Source organism: Pristiophorus japonicus, chromosome 8 (genome assembly GCF_044704955.1).
Source record: "Pristiophorus japonicus isolate sPriJap1 chromosome 8, sPriJap1.hap1, whole genome shotgun sequence".
In the NCBI taxonomy this organism is placed as follows: Eukaryota; Metazoa; Chordata; class Chondrichthyes; family Pristiophoridae; genus Pristiophorus; species Pristiophorus japonicus.
The window spans coordinates 196,428,850-196,448,438 of record NC_091984.1 but is presented as its reverse complement, the minus strand read 5'-3'; positions in this window follow the sequence as shown (position 1 = coordinate 196,448,438).

Genomic DNA, 19,589 nt, shown 5'->3' with positions numbered 1-19,589 from the left:
CCTTGTGATGGATAGATCGCGCCCCCGGATTTAGGTGGATCTGCACTTTTGCTCCTTGGAATTTCCCAATACCTGGTTCAAACAGCGAAGGAAATTTGTTTAAGACCTGGGCACATGAAGTGTCGTCAGCAGACGATAGCACTCGGACGTCATCCCAGTTCCAGTGTATCTTTCCCAACCAGCTCCTGCTGAGCAGCGTGGGACCATCGTCCGGTACCACCAAGAGTGGTAGCTTGTGCACCGCTCCATCATAGGACACCTTTACAGCAGCACTGCCGATTACAGGAATCAGTTCTTTAGTGTAAGTTCTTAGTCTCATCCGAACTGGAGTTAAGACTGGCCTTGAAGCCTTGTTGCACCACAACCTTTCGAAAATCTTTTTGCTCATGATGGACTGGCTCGTGCCCGTGTCTAGCTCCATTGATACCGGGAGTCCATTTAGTTCAATATTCAGCATTATCGGGGGACAATTCGTGGTAAATGTGTGCACCCCATGTACCTCTGCCTCCTCTATCTGAGGCTCTGATTCATAGTTATCCTCTGTGGATCTGTCCTCCTCTGCAACGTGGTGGTGTGCAGGTTTAACAGGCTTAGCAGCTCGCCTGCACACTCGTTGGAGGTGTCCCATTGTTCCACAGCCCTTGCAAACGTATCCTTTGAATCGGCGTGAATGGAAACGATGATCACCCCCGCAGAGTCAACAAGGTGTTAATGACCTTGCGTTCATCACATTTGATGGTGGATTCTGAGACATCTGCAGACGTGTAGCTGCAGGTATGTGTGACCTGCCCTGTGCGTTATGATTCGAAAACAACATCACTTTGTAGCAGTACTTATAGCAGCACTTGAGTGCTGAGAGATTTGCTTAGTATTGTCACTGGTGGCAATGAATGCTAGGCTATCGCTATGGCCTTACTCAAGGTTGGGGTCTCTACAGTCAAAAGCTTGCGAAGTATGGTTTTGTGGCCAATGCCAAGTATGAAAAAGTCTCTGAGCATGTGCTCCAAATGTCCTTCAAATTCGCAATGTCCTGCAAGACGTCTCAGCTCAGCGACATAACTCGTCACTTCCTGGCCTTCAGACCTTTTGTAGGTGTAGAACCGGTACCTCGCCATCAGAACGCTTTCCTTCGGGTTCAAATGCTTTCGGACCAGTGTGCACAAAACGTCATACGATTTCTCCGTGGGTTTCGCTGGAGTGAGCAGATTCTTCATGAGGCCATACGTTGGTGGCCCACAGACGGTGAGGAGAATCGCTCTGCGTTTGGCAGTGCTCTCTTCCCCATCTAGCTCGTTGGCCACGAAGTATTGGGCGAGTCGCTCCACAAACGTTTCCCAATCATCTTCTTCTGAAAATTTCCCCAGGTTGCCCACTTTTCTCTGCATCTTTGGGTTCGCTATCTGTATCTTGTTGCCAGTTGTTGTGTATGGAGAAATATTCAGACTGAACACTGTGAGCTCAAAGTAAAAGTGTGACCTTAGTCTTTTATTGCAGGTCCCCAGAGAGTCTCTTCAACCTGTGAAGCCTTCTTAAATACCTGTGCTCACAAGGGATTATGGGATCCCTTGGGACTCCGGGGAATGAGCCCTCTGGTGGCTGTACAGAGTAAAAACAAGTCCACACATATAACAGTATGGTCTCTCTAAGACTCTCGGAACTTGCCTTTACCGATTGCATATTCAGGGCATTTACAAGGGATATGCAAGTATTAACTCCAGTCAATACATCATTGTCTAGTCCTCGCTTGTGGCACTGGAACCCTATGTGTCCCCAGTATTGGGAGGCCCCCGAGGCATCCTTTGCTTTGCTGAGTACTATGTCTAACATCCTGGTGTATAGTGCTCGTATCTTGGGGTTGCATTTCTCTGACAAGTTCAAATCTGTTAGAATGACTATTACCTGAAGTATTTTGTGGTGTACATTATCATACAACTGGACCCCCTCCGCTCGCAAGACCACTCTATTCGAATTATTGGGGATAGACATGTCTCATCGTTTCGCGCACAAACCTACCGTGTTGGCTCAAACCTTTGCGTGGCCTAACGCACATAGTGAAATCGTAAGACTGGTATTGGACCAAATTCGGGATGACTTCCCGGTCAAATATCCAACAATCTCTCACGATGTCTGATGTGATGTCTTCTATAACCCTGTGGCTACCCTCCTTTGTAAGGCACCCCATATAGTTAGCATGTGGCCATATGTTTCTACAGCTTTCTAATACCTGTGTCATCCCTGGTAGATACTCAAACTTAATCTGTCACATCTCTGATAGGTCCGGAAATTGGTCAATATTCTATTGATACCACGTTCAATGCACAAGGTGTTATTGTACTCTATTGCGACACCCAATATTGTAGGTTGGGTTCCCTTACACCCGCGAAATGTTCGGCCTAATCCGAGGGGGGTCTCTGCATCCTCTCGCCAGAATATGCCAGTCAGATAGATTCCATCTCCCACAAGGACCTGTTGGCAATTCGAGTCTCCCTGATCCTTTCCATTAACTTTTCTCCGACCTGTGGCATGTCTACCAGTGTTTCTAATCCTCATCCTGGTCCCTACCTGCCTGTTGTTCTCTAACTTCCTGCCTCATGCCTTTTAACTGTTTGCTGAGTTCCATTACCTATCTACGAATGCGGTCTCTTAATGGACCCAAGTCCACCCCCCCTGAAATTACTCCCTCAGGTAGTCTCATAGCCCTACCTGTCATGTGTTCGTATGGGATTAGAGCCATTGTACAGTTCTGAGTTGCTCTCAGCCTCATTAATATGGCAGGTAACAGTTCGGGCCTGACCTGTCCGGTCTCTTGGATGGCCTTGGCCAGGGCTGTCTTTATAGTACGGTTCATCTGTTCCACCATCCCCGAACTCTGGGGGTGTTAAGGGATGTGAAATTTCTGTTTGATGCCTAATGTGGTGCACAATAACTTTACTACCTGCCCTGTGAAGTGTGTTCCTTGATCAGAGTCCATTCAAGTGGGTATCCCCCAGCAGGGAATTACCTCTTCTGCAAGTAGTCGCTGTGCAGTTTCGGGTAGCAAATGCTTCCACCCACTGTATAAATAGATCTATTATCACTAGACAGTAATTTCTTCCTCGAGAGTTTGGCAGTGGCCCTGTAAAATCAATTTGTATATTCCCCCATGGTCCCCGTGGGCATGGTTGATGAGCCATTCTTATTTTGATGGCCTTCCCCGAATTATGTGGGTGCACGTAATACATTGCTGGCAATACTTAGCAATGCCATGTCCCATTCCTGGCCACCAAAAATCTCGGGAGATAATTTTTATCATGGTTGATGCCATGGTGCAATTCCATGAGCATTTTCCTTATACAGGAGGGGGCTAATACCTTTCCGTCCTTTCTCCACAGGGTGTCCGAACCAGGCACTCCTCCCTTCCTTTTCCATTCTGCTCTTTCTTTCTTACTAACGTCTGCATGTCATTTTTATATCCTCTTCCATGGTCAGGCTGCATACTGGTTCTGCCTTGACTTGGGCAGATGTCGTCGCCTCGCGAGCAGCCTTGTCCGCAGCCTCGTTTCCCTTCTGGATGTCGCCCACCACTCGCTGGTGGGCTTTTACCTTTAGTACCGCCGCCTTGGCGGGTTTATTAACGGCCTCTAGTAACAGCCTAATCCGGCCTTCATGTTTGATGGCCTCACCAGCTGAGATGACAAACCCTCATCTCCCCCAGGCAACTATGTAGTCATACCTGCTTCCGGAATGAATGTTTACTGATTTTCCCCTCTGCTAATATCAGGGCTTCAATCAGGGAGGTCAGCTCTGCCAACTGTGCTGATAGTCCTCTGTCTCGTGCTCCTTGCACTTCAGACCTGAGCCTTTTTAACCTCTTTTTACACTTCCCTCAAATGTTTCGAAGCGCCTTGGGACATTTTATTATGTTAAAGGCGCTATATAAATAAAAGTTATTATTATTATTATGATTATTAATAATACTTGCAGGTGTTGATCCACCACTGCCCATCCCGTTCTGGGAGGCCATTCACATAGATTCGAGACCCATCCATGAGGTCTGAATTCTCGAGTACAATCTCACCCAAATTTCCCGGGGAGTGCTCCCAATCCTGAGATTTACTCAGGGCCACATGTAGAGCCCAAGTTTCGGGCCGCCCCTAGAATGGCGCAGCCTCGACCTGGACGCCCGTTTTTCGAGCAACAAAGTGCACCTAAAAAAAACTTACAGATTCTTCGGCTCCCTGCTGGTCCTCTGGAGTCGGGCGCGGTGCAGTATGAGCTGTAGGGGGCGGAGCTAGGTCCCTGCGCTGAAAACAGTGCTGGGACCTCTGCACATGCGTGCTACAGTGGCCTCACTGGGGCTGCGTGCACAAGACTGCCTCCCACGCCCAGCTCCTGCTTCCTCCGGACACCGACCCGACCTGCGTTCCCCCCGTCCCCCCACACCCGACCTGACCTCCCTCTCCCTCCCTCCCTCCCTTCCCCCCCGACCCGAACCGAACCGACTTCCCTCCCACCACCCCCCAACCCGACCCGCGCTCCCGACCCACCCGGACCCGACCCGACCCAACCCAACCTGACCTCCCTCCCCCCGCCCCCGACACGAACCGAACCAACCCGACCAGCGCTCCCTCCCTCCCCCACCCCCCTACCCGAACCAACCCGACCTCCCTCCGCCCCCCCGACCCGACCCGCGCTCCCGACCCCGACCCATGCTCCACCGACCCGACCCGCGCTCCCGACCCCGGACCCCGGACCCGACCCGACCCAACACCACCTACCTGTAAATCTGGTGCTGGGGACGGGCCCTGCCCGAAGTCTTGGGCCCGGCCGGGCCGGCCCGTTCAGCCTCCCTCCCCCTTCTCCTTCCCCACCCCCGTTCTCCTTTCTCCCCATTCTCCTTTTCCCCCCTTCTCCTTTCCCCCCTTTCTCCTTCCCCTTCTCCCCCCTTCTCTTTCCCCTTCTCCTCTCCCCCCTTTCCCCTTCTCCCCCCTTTCCCCTTCTCCTCCTTCCCCTCTTCCCCTTCTCCTTCTTCCCTTCCCCTTCTCCTCCCCCCTTCTCCCCCCCCTCCCCCTTCGCCCCCTTCTCCCCCATCCCTCCCCCTTATCCCCATCCCTCCCCTTCCCTCCCTCCACCCCCTCCCCCTGCCCCCCTCTCTCCCTCTACCCCCCTCCTCCCCCTCCCCTCGCTGTCAGAAACACAGACACTGACAGACAGAGAGTGAGAGACAGACAGACAGAGAGATAGAGACACTGACAGAGTGACAGAGACACACTGGGGGATGGGGGGGTATCCCAGCACGCTGTTGGAGGGCTCCCGGTGCTGCAGTCGGTAAGTAGAAAATGTTTTATTTATTGATTTTTAAAAAATTATTTCTTATTAATTTTTTTTGATTGATTTATTGGTTGATTTATTGATGTTTTTATCATTTATTATTGATGATGGCTCTTTATTTGTAAAACTGAAGTGTTTAATGTTGGTAAACTTCCCTTTAAACCCTAGACGCACGCCCCCCCCTCCCCCTTTCCCTCCGCCTGATTTGTAACCTACACCTGATTTTCTAAAGCGTAGACAAGGTTTTTTCGAACGTACAAAAATCTTCACTTACTCCATTCTAAGTTAGTTTGGAGTAAGTTTTCACTGCCTAAACTTTGAAAACAGGCGTAAGTCTCCCTCCCTCCCTCCATCCTCTCCCTTCTCACCCCCCCTCCCCTTCTCCCCCTTCTCCCCCTCCTCCACCTCCTCCACCTCCTCCACCTCCTCCACCTCTCCACCTCTCCACCTCTCCACCTCTCCACCTCTCCACCTCTCCACCTCTCCACCTCTCCACCTCTCCACCTCTCCACCTCCCCTCACTGTCAGAAACACAGACACTGACGAGTGAGAGACACACACACACACAGACAGAAAGATAGAGACACTGACAGAGACACACTGGGGGGGCCGTCCCAGCATGCTGTTGGAGGACTCCCGGTGCTGCAGTCGGTAAGTAGAAAATGTTTTATTTATTGATTTTTTTTTTAAATTATTTTTTATTAATTTTTTTGATTGATTTATTGGTTGATTTATTGATGTATTTATCATTTGTTATTGATGATGGCTCTTTATTTGTAAAACTGAAGTGTTTAATGTTTGTAAACTTCCCTTTAAACCCCCCCCCACCATTCCCAACGTCTGATTTGTAACCTACGCCTGATTTTCTAAAGTGTAGACAAGGTTTTTTCGAGCGTACAAAAATCTTCACTTACTCCATTCTAACTTAGTTTGGAGTAAGTTTTCACTGCCGAAACGTTGAAAACAGGCGTAAGTGGCCGGACACGCCCCCTTTTGAAAAGAAAATTCTGTTCCAAAGTGAAACTGTTCTAACTGACTAGAACTGGAGCAAACTAAATGCCGAGAATTTTAATTTCTAAGATACTCCGTTCTACACCAGTTGCTCCAAAAAATCAGGAGCAACTGAGGCCAAAACTTGGGCTCGTAGTCAGGAGTGTGCCCTCCTGATCCCTCAGGTACAATCCACTAACCTCTTTATACAACATTGTTTCTTCCCGATGGTCATCTACTTAAAACAAAAGAACAGAGAATCTCTGGTAATTCTGCTTAAGAGCCCGAGGGGTTAATTTATAATATGATTCCTTCTACCCCAGGAGCAAATATTCTCTTCAAATTAAGAAAATCTCCAATATTCAAAGGTATCGCCCACTGAATTAAAACAGAGTTCACAGCTGCCTGTGAAAGAGTCAACTTCCTTTGTTTCGAAAGCCAACAAACACAGATACCATCAATCAATGTCAACTTTTATCCCACAGCTTTCAGCCTTTTCGGTTTAACCTCTCTGTGCTTTTACACTTAAAGAAAAACATAATCTTGTTTAATCATTATTTCAATTAGTTTTTGATTTTTTTTTAATCTGCTAGGTATCGTGTCAGAGACACCTCTGATCCCAAATCGAGTTTCTCACTTCCCATGGCTATATGTTGTCAGCGGTATGTTCCTTAATTACTCGCCCTGAGTGAGACCGATACTTGCAACCTATACCAATTATCAATCGCAATGTTACACAGACACACTTCTATTTAACCGATCGCAATTGTTTTACCTGGGATCTTCCGCTGACTACTCGAAGTCTCGGCTAGACCTGCAGATTCGGATCTCTCAGGCAGTTGACACCAGACAGATTTCTGCCCTTGTCCTAACTTTGCGTGGTAATTAAAATGTACTCACACCTTTGACATAGCTTTCATCTGTCGGTGTCCGCTGCCCGCTTGAGATCCTGTCGATTACAAAGGGAAAATTATTTTTAGCTTAAGCCTGTCTGTGGTTTATGTGTATGTGCCATCTCAGCCATTGCAGCTAGTTTGTAGGTCGCGTTGTTAACCCCTTAATTCCTGAAGGATGCAATGTCTCACTTCAATTCTTTAGTTTCTCTATTTTTGGCTTGTTCAATTCTACGTATTTCAGAAATTATTGTGCTATAATTATGCCAGCTTTAGTTGCCCTTTTTCTCTTCTCTTTCTCCCACCAATCCTTTTGAGTAGGTGGTTCTTTGGACGGGTCCCAACTGTCTTTTATTTTATCTGTAAGTTCCTGGCAGTCATCAGCGTAAAACTTCGTGAGCGACTCTTCTGGTCCTCAGTCTATTTTATCTCCATCGGCCATCTCTTGGTCTGAACCGATACTTGATAGTTTAATCTCTTCCGAGTTGGGTAACTCGCTAGACAACTACCATGCACTCAGGTATTTCCTAGACCCAGATCAACTAGTCCTCAACGTTATCCAGAAAGTTATATTGTATGTTCTAAACTTATACAATTATAACTAACTTAATTTACTTCCAACTTGCCAACATATATCGCTACCACAGTTTCCTGTTGATGGCTTTAATCTACGTAATTACTTTAACTATCTTATATTTAAATTGTTCGAACATATAATCCGAATCTTACTGTTCTGCAAACTTCTTCCAAAGTTCGGATTCCCTCGTCGACCAACATATTCCGTGACACATTACATCGGATTTTAGAGTGGTAATTTAAAATACTCACTCTGCGATGTTTTGTCAATGGTCGTCTGTTTGCCTTCCAAGAAATCCTGTCGGTGACGCCATTTGATGTGGTATAATAATAAATCCACCACGAGAAGTCTGTGAAAAGTCAAAGAGTCCTTTATTTTACTTGCAAGGGGAATACGGATATCTCTTATCAGCAATTCACTGAGCTCTAAAATCCGATTTAAAAAAATTCACTGAAATATGTAGCAGTTATACAGAAAGCAAGAAGGCATAGACATTCATTTACATTACCTTTTCCGGTCAAAGATACAGATATACAACTTATTTTGATAAATTCATACAGTTTGGACCTTTGGGGACTTTCTACATTTCTAGTATCCTTTGTTCTAAGAAATGCAGACTGCTCGGCTTCCTGTTATTCAACACCTAGCCTGACCACAAGAACTGAATATAGATTTGATGACAATGTTGCCATGGCTAATTTTAAAACTACTAATGCAGGCAGTTGGCTAAAGCAGGCCCAATTCCTACTTCAACATGCATGCCATTTTCAGCATTCACATGTAATTAATATGTTTCCTGAACCACAATAATTGACACAATTTAAATATTTGGAAACTCTCCTTTACAAGTTGACAAACTTGTAACCCTAGAGCTTAATAAAAATAAGTTAGCTTACAGTTCCAAATTATATATTCTGTAACATTGCCTTTTCTGCTAGTTTCATTAGCAAAGTTTTATTCGTGGACGAATTAAGTTATTTTTCTGAATTGAACACAAACCACTTTAAAGAAAGAAAGACTTGGATTTATATAGCAGCTTTCACGACCACCAGATGTCTCAAAGCGCTTTACAGCCAATGGAGTGTCGTCATTGCTGTAATGTGGAAAACGCAGCAGCCGATTTGCATATGTTAAACTCCCACAAACAGCAACGTGATAATGACCAGGTAATCTGTTTTTTTGTTATGTTGATTGAAGGATAAATATTGGTCAAGACATCGAGGATAACTCCCTTGCTCTTCTTCTAAATCGTGCCGTAGGATCACTTGAAAGAGCAGATGGGGCCTCGGTTTAACGTCACATCCCAAAAGATGGCACCTAGAATCATAGAATCACAGAAATTTACAGCACGGATGGAGGCCATTTCGGCCCATCGTGTCCATGCCGGCCAACAAGAGGCTATCCAGTCTAATCCCACTTTCCAGCTCTAGGTCTGTAACCCTGCACTTATGACAGTGCAGTGCTCCCTCAGCACTGCACTGGAGTGTCAGCCTAGATTTTTTTGTACTCAAGTCCCTGGGCCTGATTGTCAGCACAGTTTTGTACACAACTGCAAATTGGGGCCAGTAATTCTCAAGAGGAACATGCACCACTAGAGATAATTCTATGGTCTGTACTGGAGCGACAGAAAATTGAAATATCTGTAACATGAGTGAAGATACATGTTTTTCTTTTGAAAATAAGTTTAGATTTTGTCTTAATGCAGAGTTTCATTTCTGTATGGTGCAAAGGGGCTCTATCGAAAGTTGAGCAATCTGCTCTCCAGTATATACCATTTATCTAGTCTGGTCACATCTCACCATTGACTGGCCTGAAAATTTAACAGCATGATGCTAAAGTCCAATGTTGTTACGACATGGGCTTGGACTTGAGTAATTTTTATTGGTCTCCAGTGTTTTCCAATTTGTGACATTATTTACAATAAAAGCTGCACTCTATTAACAATAGCATTTTTCTCTAATCTGTTTTCAATTTAGTTGTTCACTAATCTGTTTTCCATTTATCCCTCTGGTAAATGGGATATTTTCTTGTTCTATGCTGTATTTGGAGCTTTTGTAGTCCTTCAGTATCTTTAACTCTTTCTTGTCTTTGTGAGCCGACTCCTTCAAAAACCCTCTTTCACCAACCTGAATTTGTTTGAAACGTGTGTATTGGGTGGGAAGGAGTCCTTAATACATACGTCAAAAGCTTTTACACATGAAAACAATGGCTTCAAAATAAAATTGTCCAGCTGGCCATTAATTATTCCAAATGATATTTCTGCTTTTTCATCTGTATCTACCTTCAAACAACAACAATATTTTTTTTTACTGTTACTTTGCAATAATTTAGCAGTTTTATTAATCAATACCATAATTAGTACATAAGTTTTAAGAAATACTTTACATCACTCTAATGTCACATTGAGAGAAGAACACCCAAACATGTCCAGCAATTCTACAGTTCTGGATGATGTTTTTAAAAGGCACAATGAGGAGCCCTGCTTCACTTCAAAAGTCCTCTCGCTGTCCTTGCAAAGGTGCTGTTGGAGGCTCTTATACTCAATCTTGATCACGAATGAAACACAAAGCAGCCAAATCGGAACAATAAACAAATAGTTTATTTGAGCAGACCAACAATAATGTGGTTTCCTCCAACAAAATTATAAAATGGCTACAAAAACATAGAATCATAGAAATTTACAGCACAGAAGAGGCCATTCAGCCCATCGTATCTGTGCTGGCCGACAAAGAGCTATTCAGCCTAATCCCACTTTCCAGCTCTTGGTTCGTAGCCTTGTAGGTTACGGCACTTCAAGTTCCTATCCAAGTACTTTTTAAATGAGGCGGAATATATAGGTATGGTTCTTAATGAATACGTTGTGTCTGTTTTCACATCTCATTTTAGCAAAATTGGCTTTTCCCCAATTGAAAATACTGCAATAACCCTAGAGGAATATAAAAAGTGCAGGGCTAAAATTAAAAAGGAAATTAGGAAAGCAAAGAGAGGACATGAAAAAATATTGTCAAGTAAAATCAAGGAAAACACAAAGATGTTTTGTAAATACATTAAGAACAATAACTAAAGAAAGAGTAGAGCCTATTAGAGATCATAAATATAATCTGTGTGGAGGCAGAAGACGTAGGTATGGTTCTTAATGAATACGTTTGTTGTGTCTGTTTTCACATCTCAGCTTAGTAAAATTGGCTTTTCCCCAATGGAGAATATTGCGGAAACCCTAGAGGAATATAAAAAGTGCAAGGCATAATATTAAAAAGGAAATTAGGAAAGCAAAGAGAGGGCATGAAAAAATATTGTCAAGTAAAAGCAAGGAAAACCCAAAGATGTTTTGTAAATACATTAAGAACAATAACTAAAGAAAGAATAGAGCCCATTAGAGACCGTAAATGTAATGTGTGTGGAAGCGGAAAATGTAGGTACAGTTCTTAATGAATACATTTGTTGTGTCTGTTTTCACATCTCAGCTTAATAAAATTGAGAATTCTTATTACTCGTCTATTTTTGTCCTTTTCCATAACTACCCTAAATCTAACCAAAACGCTCTCCCACTGATACTCCTTCCACCTGCCCAGCTTCATTCCCGAAAACTAAGTCCAGAACTGTTCCCTCTCTTGTTGGACTTGCTACGTACTGGCTAAAAATGTTCTCCTGAATGCATGTTAAGAATTCTGCACCCTCTATGCCTTTCACATTAATTGTATTCCAGTTAATATGAGGGTAGTTGAAATCCTCTACTATTACAGCCCTATTGTTTTTGCACTTCTCAGAAATTTGCCTACATATTTTCTCCTCTATCTCCCCCTGATTGTCTGGGGGTCTATAGTACACGCCCACCAGTGTGATTGCTCCTTTTTTGTTCTTCACTTCAACCCAAATGGCCCCATTTGATGATCCTTCTAACATATCATCCCTCCTCACAGCTGCAATTGTTTCCTTAATCAATACTGCAAACCCCTCCTTTTTTATCCTCCTCTCTATCTCGTTTGAAAACCCTGTAAACAGGAATGTTGAGCTGCCATTCCTGCCCATCTCTCAGTAATAACTATAGTATCATACTCCCACATGTCTCTCTGTGCTCTCAGCTCATCTGCCTTGTCCTTTAGACTCCTTGCATTGAAGTACAGGTGCAGCGTCCAGAATCCGGAACCCTCGGGACTAAAGCCATTCCGAATTCTGCATTTTTCCGGACTTTCCGAACGTCTTTCTAACATCACAAATCCGGAAACACCCGAGCCCAGGTTCGGGTATTTCCGGATTTCTGAACATTAGAAGGGCGGGGGGGGGTGAGGGGGCGCTCGTCGAAGAGCTGTTTGGGTCGCCGGCCCCGTCGATGAGGTCGTCGGGCGGGGTTGGGCGGGGCCCCACCGTAGTGGAGCTATTCGGGCCGGCCGGCCCCGTCGTGGAGGAGATGTTTTGGTGGGCCGGGGAGGTGGCCCTAAGGTAAGGGCAGTGGCGGCGAGGCGAGGGGCGGTGAGGCGAGGCCCGAGGTCGGCAGGGTCAGTGGGTCCGGATTCCAGAACATTTTACGGATTCTGGATGACTTTGCCACCATTCGGTCTGAAGTCCAGATTCCGGAACATTCCGGATTCTGCAACTCCGGATTTTGAACGCTGCACCTGTATATGCCATTCAGCACTGCCAAACTCCCTTGTTGTCTATTTTCTAGCCTTTGTTTCCTCTGCCTTCCAAACTCGCGTACTAATTTTCTGCCTTCCAATTCCAGCTTTGCTTCTCTCCCTTCTGAATCTACTCTCAGGTTCCCATCCCCTTGCCAAGTTGGTTTAAACCTTCCCTAACAGCACTAGCAAGCCCCCATCCCCGGCAAGGATATTGGTCCCAGCCCTGTTGAGGTGCAACCCATCCGGCTTGTACAAGTCCCACTTCCCCTAGAAACGGTCCTAATGCCTCAGAAATGTAAAGCCCTCCATCCTGCACCATCTCTCGAGCCATGCATTCATCTGCTCTATCCTCCTATTTCTATACTCACTAGCTCGTGGCACCAGGAGTAATCTGGAGATTACTACCTTTAAGCGCCTGCTTTTTAATCTCTTTCCAAGCTCCCTAAAATCTGCCTGCAGGAACTCATCCCTCTTTCTACCTATGTCATTTGTACCGATATGGACCATGACCTCTAGCTGTTCATCCACCCCCCCCCCCTCAGAATGCCCTACAGCTGTTCAGTGACATCCTTGACCCTGGCACCAGGGAGACAACATACCATCCTGGAGTCAGGCCTGTGGCCGTGGAAATGTGTGTCTGCTCCCCTAACTCTCGAATCCCCTACCACTATTGCTCTTCCACTCTTCTAGAATTAAACTACAGGTACAACTAAATGAAAATAAAAGAAAAATTAGATGACAATTTACATTTCAACATGTGCCCTGGGGATTGAAGCAATAGTTCTGCACTGTAATAAAACAAGTTATGTTTTTTTTTAAATATTTTGAAAATGTAATAAATTCGGTGATAAATCCAAACAATTTTCATGTTCGTTTCCAGTACTAAAGAATGCCAAAGTTTAGAGAAGCATTTCCAGATGTCATAAAAATGTAACTTTGATAACATTATTAATCTTGACAAAATAGTTTCTTACTGATATTTAGCATTTGAGCTTATAAAAAATAAGTGAGTATGTTTTCAGCGGTGTTGGATGGCAAGCAAATATTGATTGAATAATGCAGCAAGAATGTGTAGAAAATGGTAGCGTGCCTTAAACTTGTTATGAATATAAGGAAAGAAAATTACTATGGTATCGACTTTTAATTTCAGTAAACAGAAAAACAGTCACACCAGTGTGGATTCCCTTTTATTTAACCCATATAATTCAATGGAATGAACCACTTTATGTCAGAGGAATTTTACAACCTTGAAGTTTTGACATGGTCTAAACACTTTCATATGTTTAGAGAAAGAATGCACTTGTTTACCTACATTTCATGCGTTGACTGTTTCTTATTCAAGTAGGCATAAGCCTACCAACTATTTAATTATAGGTTAAGTAATATATACTTTTGGTCAAATTGGAGGCAGCTCAATTAAAATGCACCAGCTGCTGGTTAAACAGCTGCTCAAAGTATCAGAGGTGGCTTTTCTTCATTGATTTAATGAACTGCCAAGAGGATTGTCAACTTACCACCACCAGACCTCATCCTATAAATGTTCGAATGAAATAAGATACAGTCTTGTAGATATTAACAGTAACAAAAGCGCTCACTTTGATAGTTTTACCCTCGTTATACTGTTTGAGTGGATGGACTTAGAAAAAAATGAGGAAAAGGAAAAGAATTTGTGTAATAGTTCGAGGAAAGGAATATAATGTATGAGAAAAGTTTAAAAAGATGCATTGAAACGATCTCATAATTTGGGATCATTTTTAGAAAAGGAAAGCCACTGCAATATATAGAGTGTCAGGAGATTATCTTAGATACGTGTATCAAATGTATATCTTCACACCTCCATCACACCAAAACTGTCAGAAAAATTATGATTGGTTCACATCTCTCGTTGATACAAATCAGAAACTGTTAAATCAGCTAATCAAAGCTCACTTACAAAAATAAAAGGCATGATAAAGCTGCACCAGCAACCAATCAACAAGCATTAACTACCACAAGCCAATCAAATTATTCAAAAAGTCCACACAAAGAAACCTTTCCACCTGCTTTGAAATGACATGTTGCTTCAGCACCCAGTGCACTACATAAAAATAGCAAGACTTCCATATGGTTGTGTCTACTTTGCTATTAAACCTTCAAACATTTTTTGGCCTCAGAGACATGGAGCTTGAGTTTTAATGTTTTCCCACAGACGACCTGGTCTTCTTTTAGATTTTGCAGATAATACTAAAATAGGAGGTATAGTAAATCATTTTGAGGACCAAACAAAGATGCAAGGGAATAGTGATAAGATGGTGGAATGGGTAAAAAAAATAATAGATGGAAGCCAATGTCAGTAAATACGAGATGATACATTTTGGTAAAACAAATTATGTAATTATTCTACTTTGAATGGGGGAAAACTGGGTGATGTGGAAGAGCAGAGAGATTCAGGGCTTCAGGTTCATAAGACATTAAAATCAGCACCTCAAGTGGATGAGGGCATGAAAAATCCAACAGAATGCTGGGTTTTATAATAAGAGCCATAGAATATTCAAGTCAATATGAAATAGTGGCACCTGTATATAATGTCAGTAAGACCACAGTTGGAATACTGAATTTTGGGCTCCACATTATAGGAAGGATGTTGAGGCAATAGAAAGAGTAGAGCACAGATTCAATAGGACACACCCTGGTATGAGGAAATACAAATATGAAGCAGACTTGAAAAAGTGAGCATTAGAAAAGAAGAGATTTAAGGGATAATTTGATGGAAATGTTTAAAATTATGAAGAGGTGGATCAGAGTAGCTGGAGCCGAAATTCAGCCTCCCAATAAGGTTTTCTACCAGTAGGTGTATGAGGAGTATTACAATAAGTAATTCAAAAATTTGCCAATTTGTGGTCCAACGACAACTGCCATTTCTTTGGACTTGGATCCAACATTTGTTTGATGAGGGCACATTTTTAATTTGTACTGTGTGCTCTGCTGCAACATTTGAAATAGTGGAACAGTGGAAATTTGGTATGTTTCACACCATGTCTGCTCATGAACTATGCAAATTCTTCTGAACAAAATTGTGGCCCATCAGACACAATCTCTTCTGGGAGGCCATATGAAGAAAATAATCTTTGCCAAATCTTCCCTTTCGATTTGTGCATAATTACACTCACTGCCACTGAGAATGCATGAAGCAAAAGCAATTGGTCTCTCCTCCCCATTATGTAATACATTGGAGATCACTGCCCCAACTCCATACAGAGAGGCGTCACATGCTAGCTTGATCTCCTTAGATACGTCATAGTGAATTAACATATCTACCAACTGCCTTTTACACTTCTTGAATGCTGTGTCGCATTCTTCTGACCATGTCCAATGGCCCTGCTTTTCAACAGCACATTCAGTGGATGCAGCACTGTAGCCAAATTTGGTAGGAACTTCTCATAATAGTTCAAAAGACTCCAAAATTATCGAAGTTGAATGACATTCTTAGGAGTGGGTGCATTTCTAACCAGCTTTCCCTTGGTTGGATGTAAACCATCTTTGTCCACTCTGTGCCCTAAGTCCTCCACTGAGTTTTGAAATAACACATTTGCGAGCAGTCACTCATACTCTGTGCTTCTCTAGCCATTTGAGCACTTCATTCAATGTGTTATTATGGATTTGCCTGTTTGGTGCTGAAATGAGCATGTCACCTAAATAACATATTACCCTTTCAATGCTTTGCAAAATCTGGTTCATCACCCCTTGGAATAAGGCAGAGGCGGAAGACACTCCAGATGGTAGCCTATTAAATTGATATAGGCCTAGATGAGTATTTATAATCAAACATGACTTGGACTCATCTAGTTCAAGTTGTAAGTAAGCATTTGTTAGATCTACCTTTGAGAAGATCTAGCCACCTGTCAACATTGTGACAAATTTTCTACATTTGGCAATGTATTGGAGAGATCACCCTCTAAACTTGGTTTACGGTTACTTTATAATCACCACACAACCTTACCTTACCATCTGACTTAGGTACAACAAGAATGGGTGTAGCCCAATTACTTACATCTACCTTAGAGATAATGTTCTCATCTCTAGTCTTTTGAATTCTTGCTCAACTTTCTCCTTGAATGCGTATGATACGGGACATGGCTTGCAGTAAACTGGTCTAATCCTTCTGTACACTGACACTCGCCTTGAAGCCTTGGATCGGACTGCCTGTTTCACAGAACACCTTCAGATACTTCTTGATGACATCATCCTTCGATGCAAATCTCGTTTCAACATGAACAATTTCATTCCAATCTAACTTCAGTAATCCCAACCAATTTCTACCTAGTAAGGCCGGCTTGCCTCCTGCCACTACGAAGAGAGGCAAGCTCTGAAATTGATCCTTGTATTTCACCGGTACAGTGATACGTCCTATCACAGGAATTTGCTCTCCTGAGTAGCCTCTCAGCTCTATCTTTGATTTCTCCAATGGAAACTCCCTCAACTTGTCGAGACATATCGATTCCGGTACTATGCTCACGGATGCACCAGTGTCGATTTCCATGGGTAGCCTGGTTCCTGTAACGTCTACTTGGATGACGTTACTTTGGGAATCGTTGTTAGGTACCCTTGTGCTTCTAATGATGTGTATCTCCTCATCCTGCTGTTTTACTTCCATGCTATGTAGTCTCTGGGGATTTCTACCTCTAGTATTCAAAGCTGGTTTACTCTTCAGTCGCCATGCCTTCGCAAGATGCCCAGTTTTCTTGTCGAAGAAACACTCTGCCTTCACATATGGACAACTTTGAGCTACGTGTTGTCCCAGTCAACGATAGTACAACTTCAATTTGCTGTTACTTTGGCCAGTTGCTGAGGCTTTGGGGCCCAACTGCCTTTTTCTTTTAACCTGTAGGAAATTCATTTTGGTTGTCTGACGACTGGAAATGATGTGAAATTCTCGGGATTATTGCTCGGCCATATCCATTGAAATAGCTGTCTGGCAAGCTAAATCAAAAATCAAGTTAGGGGTTGTCAACAACTTTCTTCTGACCGATTAATTTTCATTCCACAAACAAAACGGTCATGCAATGCTTGGTCCTGAACGCTTTCTAAATGACAGTAAATGAATAGCTTCTTTAAAGCTACAATGTACTCAGTGATATTCTCGTTATTTTACTGATCTCGTGTTCCAAAAGGATAACTTTTAGCAATTTCCAGGGGTTGAGGGCTGTGGTCTAACTTGGTTAGAATCTGCGTCAGTGATGTGTCCTTTGGTTTGATGGGAACAAACACATTTTTCAGGATTTCATACACCTCAGGGCCTGTTTCAGTCAGGAAAATAGTCAATTTTCTATCCAACACCACCCGGTTATGGTTCTCATTATTGAAGACTTCGATGATACTATTCCTGGTGAAAAACATTTCTAGCCACTCCATATATGCTGTGAAAGTCTCTCGGTCGCATTGGAACTCACCCAAGCGCCCTATTATTCCCATAGGCGTGGCCATCTGGACTCTGGCAGGTCAGCCAAGTGTACTTGTAATTTACCTTGGATTTTTAGCTGTTCTGCAAAACAAGTCTCTCTGTTGTTTATCTGGAATCAACCACCAACAGAAATTTCAGCTAGGGAATCCGATTATCCTATCCTTCCTTGTCAATATGATATTCTCTACGACATCAAAAACAAACACAGACAAGTTGGCTCAACAGGAACTTGTCAGGTGACTTAGTCACCTGATGCTTTTATTGTATAAACATTAGCAGTTGCATTACCACAGTAGTTCACTAGGTGGAGCCGTAGTCCACTAGGTGGAGCTATATATTACACCCTCCAAGTCACACACCATCCTGATTTGGACATATATAGCCATTCCTTCATCGTAGCTGGGTCACAATCCTGAAACTCCCTCCCTAACAGTACTGTAGGAGTACCTTCATGAACTGCTGCGGTTCAAGAATGCAGCTCTCCACCACTCTCTCAATGACAACTAGGGATAAGCAATAAATGCAGCTCCGGCCAACGATGCACACATCCCAAGAATGAATTTAAAAAGCACAGATAGAATATGAGAGTAGGACAGTATGCAAGAGGTAATTCTAGGGGAGAAAGGCATTCTCACATCGCAATATAAACTTTGATATAAATTTACTTTTAAAGCATTCCTCATGGTTGGAACTGGATCCATTACCAAAATGACCTGAATAATCATCCGATCTATGACTATATACTAAAGAGCCTCATGATTGAATTCTTAAAATCTTAAAGTCTTCATGACTTCCTTTTCTGGCTCCCATGTTAGCTGACATTGTTAATGGTTGTCTCTCCTCATGTACTATGTGCCTCTCCTTCAAATCTGCTGTCATGACCCCTCTCCTCAAAAAAACAACCCTTGACCCCACTGTGCTTGTAAGCTACCGCCCAATCTCCAATATCCCTTTCCTCTCCAAAGTCCTTGAAAGTGCTGTCGCCTACCAAATCCGTGCCCATCTTTCTCGGAACTCCATGTTTGAATTCCTTCAATCTGGTTTCCTCCACTGCCACAATATAAAAACTGCTCTCATCAAAGTATCAAATGACATCCTTTGTGACTGTGACAAAGATAAACTATCCCTCCTCGTCCTTTTTGACCTGTCTGCAGCCTTTGATACGCCTCTCCACCACCATCTAGCTGGGTAGGGCTGCATTTGCCTGGTTCCATTCTTATCTCTCTAATCGTAGCCAGAATATCACCTGGAATGGCTTCTCTCCCCGCTCCCACATCATTACCTCTGGTGTCCCCCAAGGATTTATCCTTGGCCCCTTCCTATTTCTGATCAATACGCTGCCCCTTGGTGATATCATCCGAAAACACGGCGTCAGTTTCCACATGTATGCTGACGAAACCCAGCTGTATGTCGCCAACACTTCTCTCGACCCCTTCATGGTCTCTAAATTGTCAGACTGCTTGTCCGACATCCAGTACTGGGACTTTTCTCCAGAAATTTTCTCCAATTAAATATTGGGAAGACAGAAGCCATTGTCTTTGGTCTCTGTTGCGTTCCGTAACCATCGACTCCATCCCTCTCCCTAGCATCTGTCTGAGGCTGAACCAGACTGTTCGCAATCTAGGTGTCATATTTGACCCTGAAATGAGCTTTCGGCCACATATCTGCGGCATAACTAAAACCGCCTATTTCTACCTCTGTAACATCGCCCGTCTCCGCCCCTGCCTCAGCTCATTTGCTGCTGAAACCCTCATCCATGC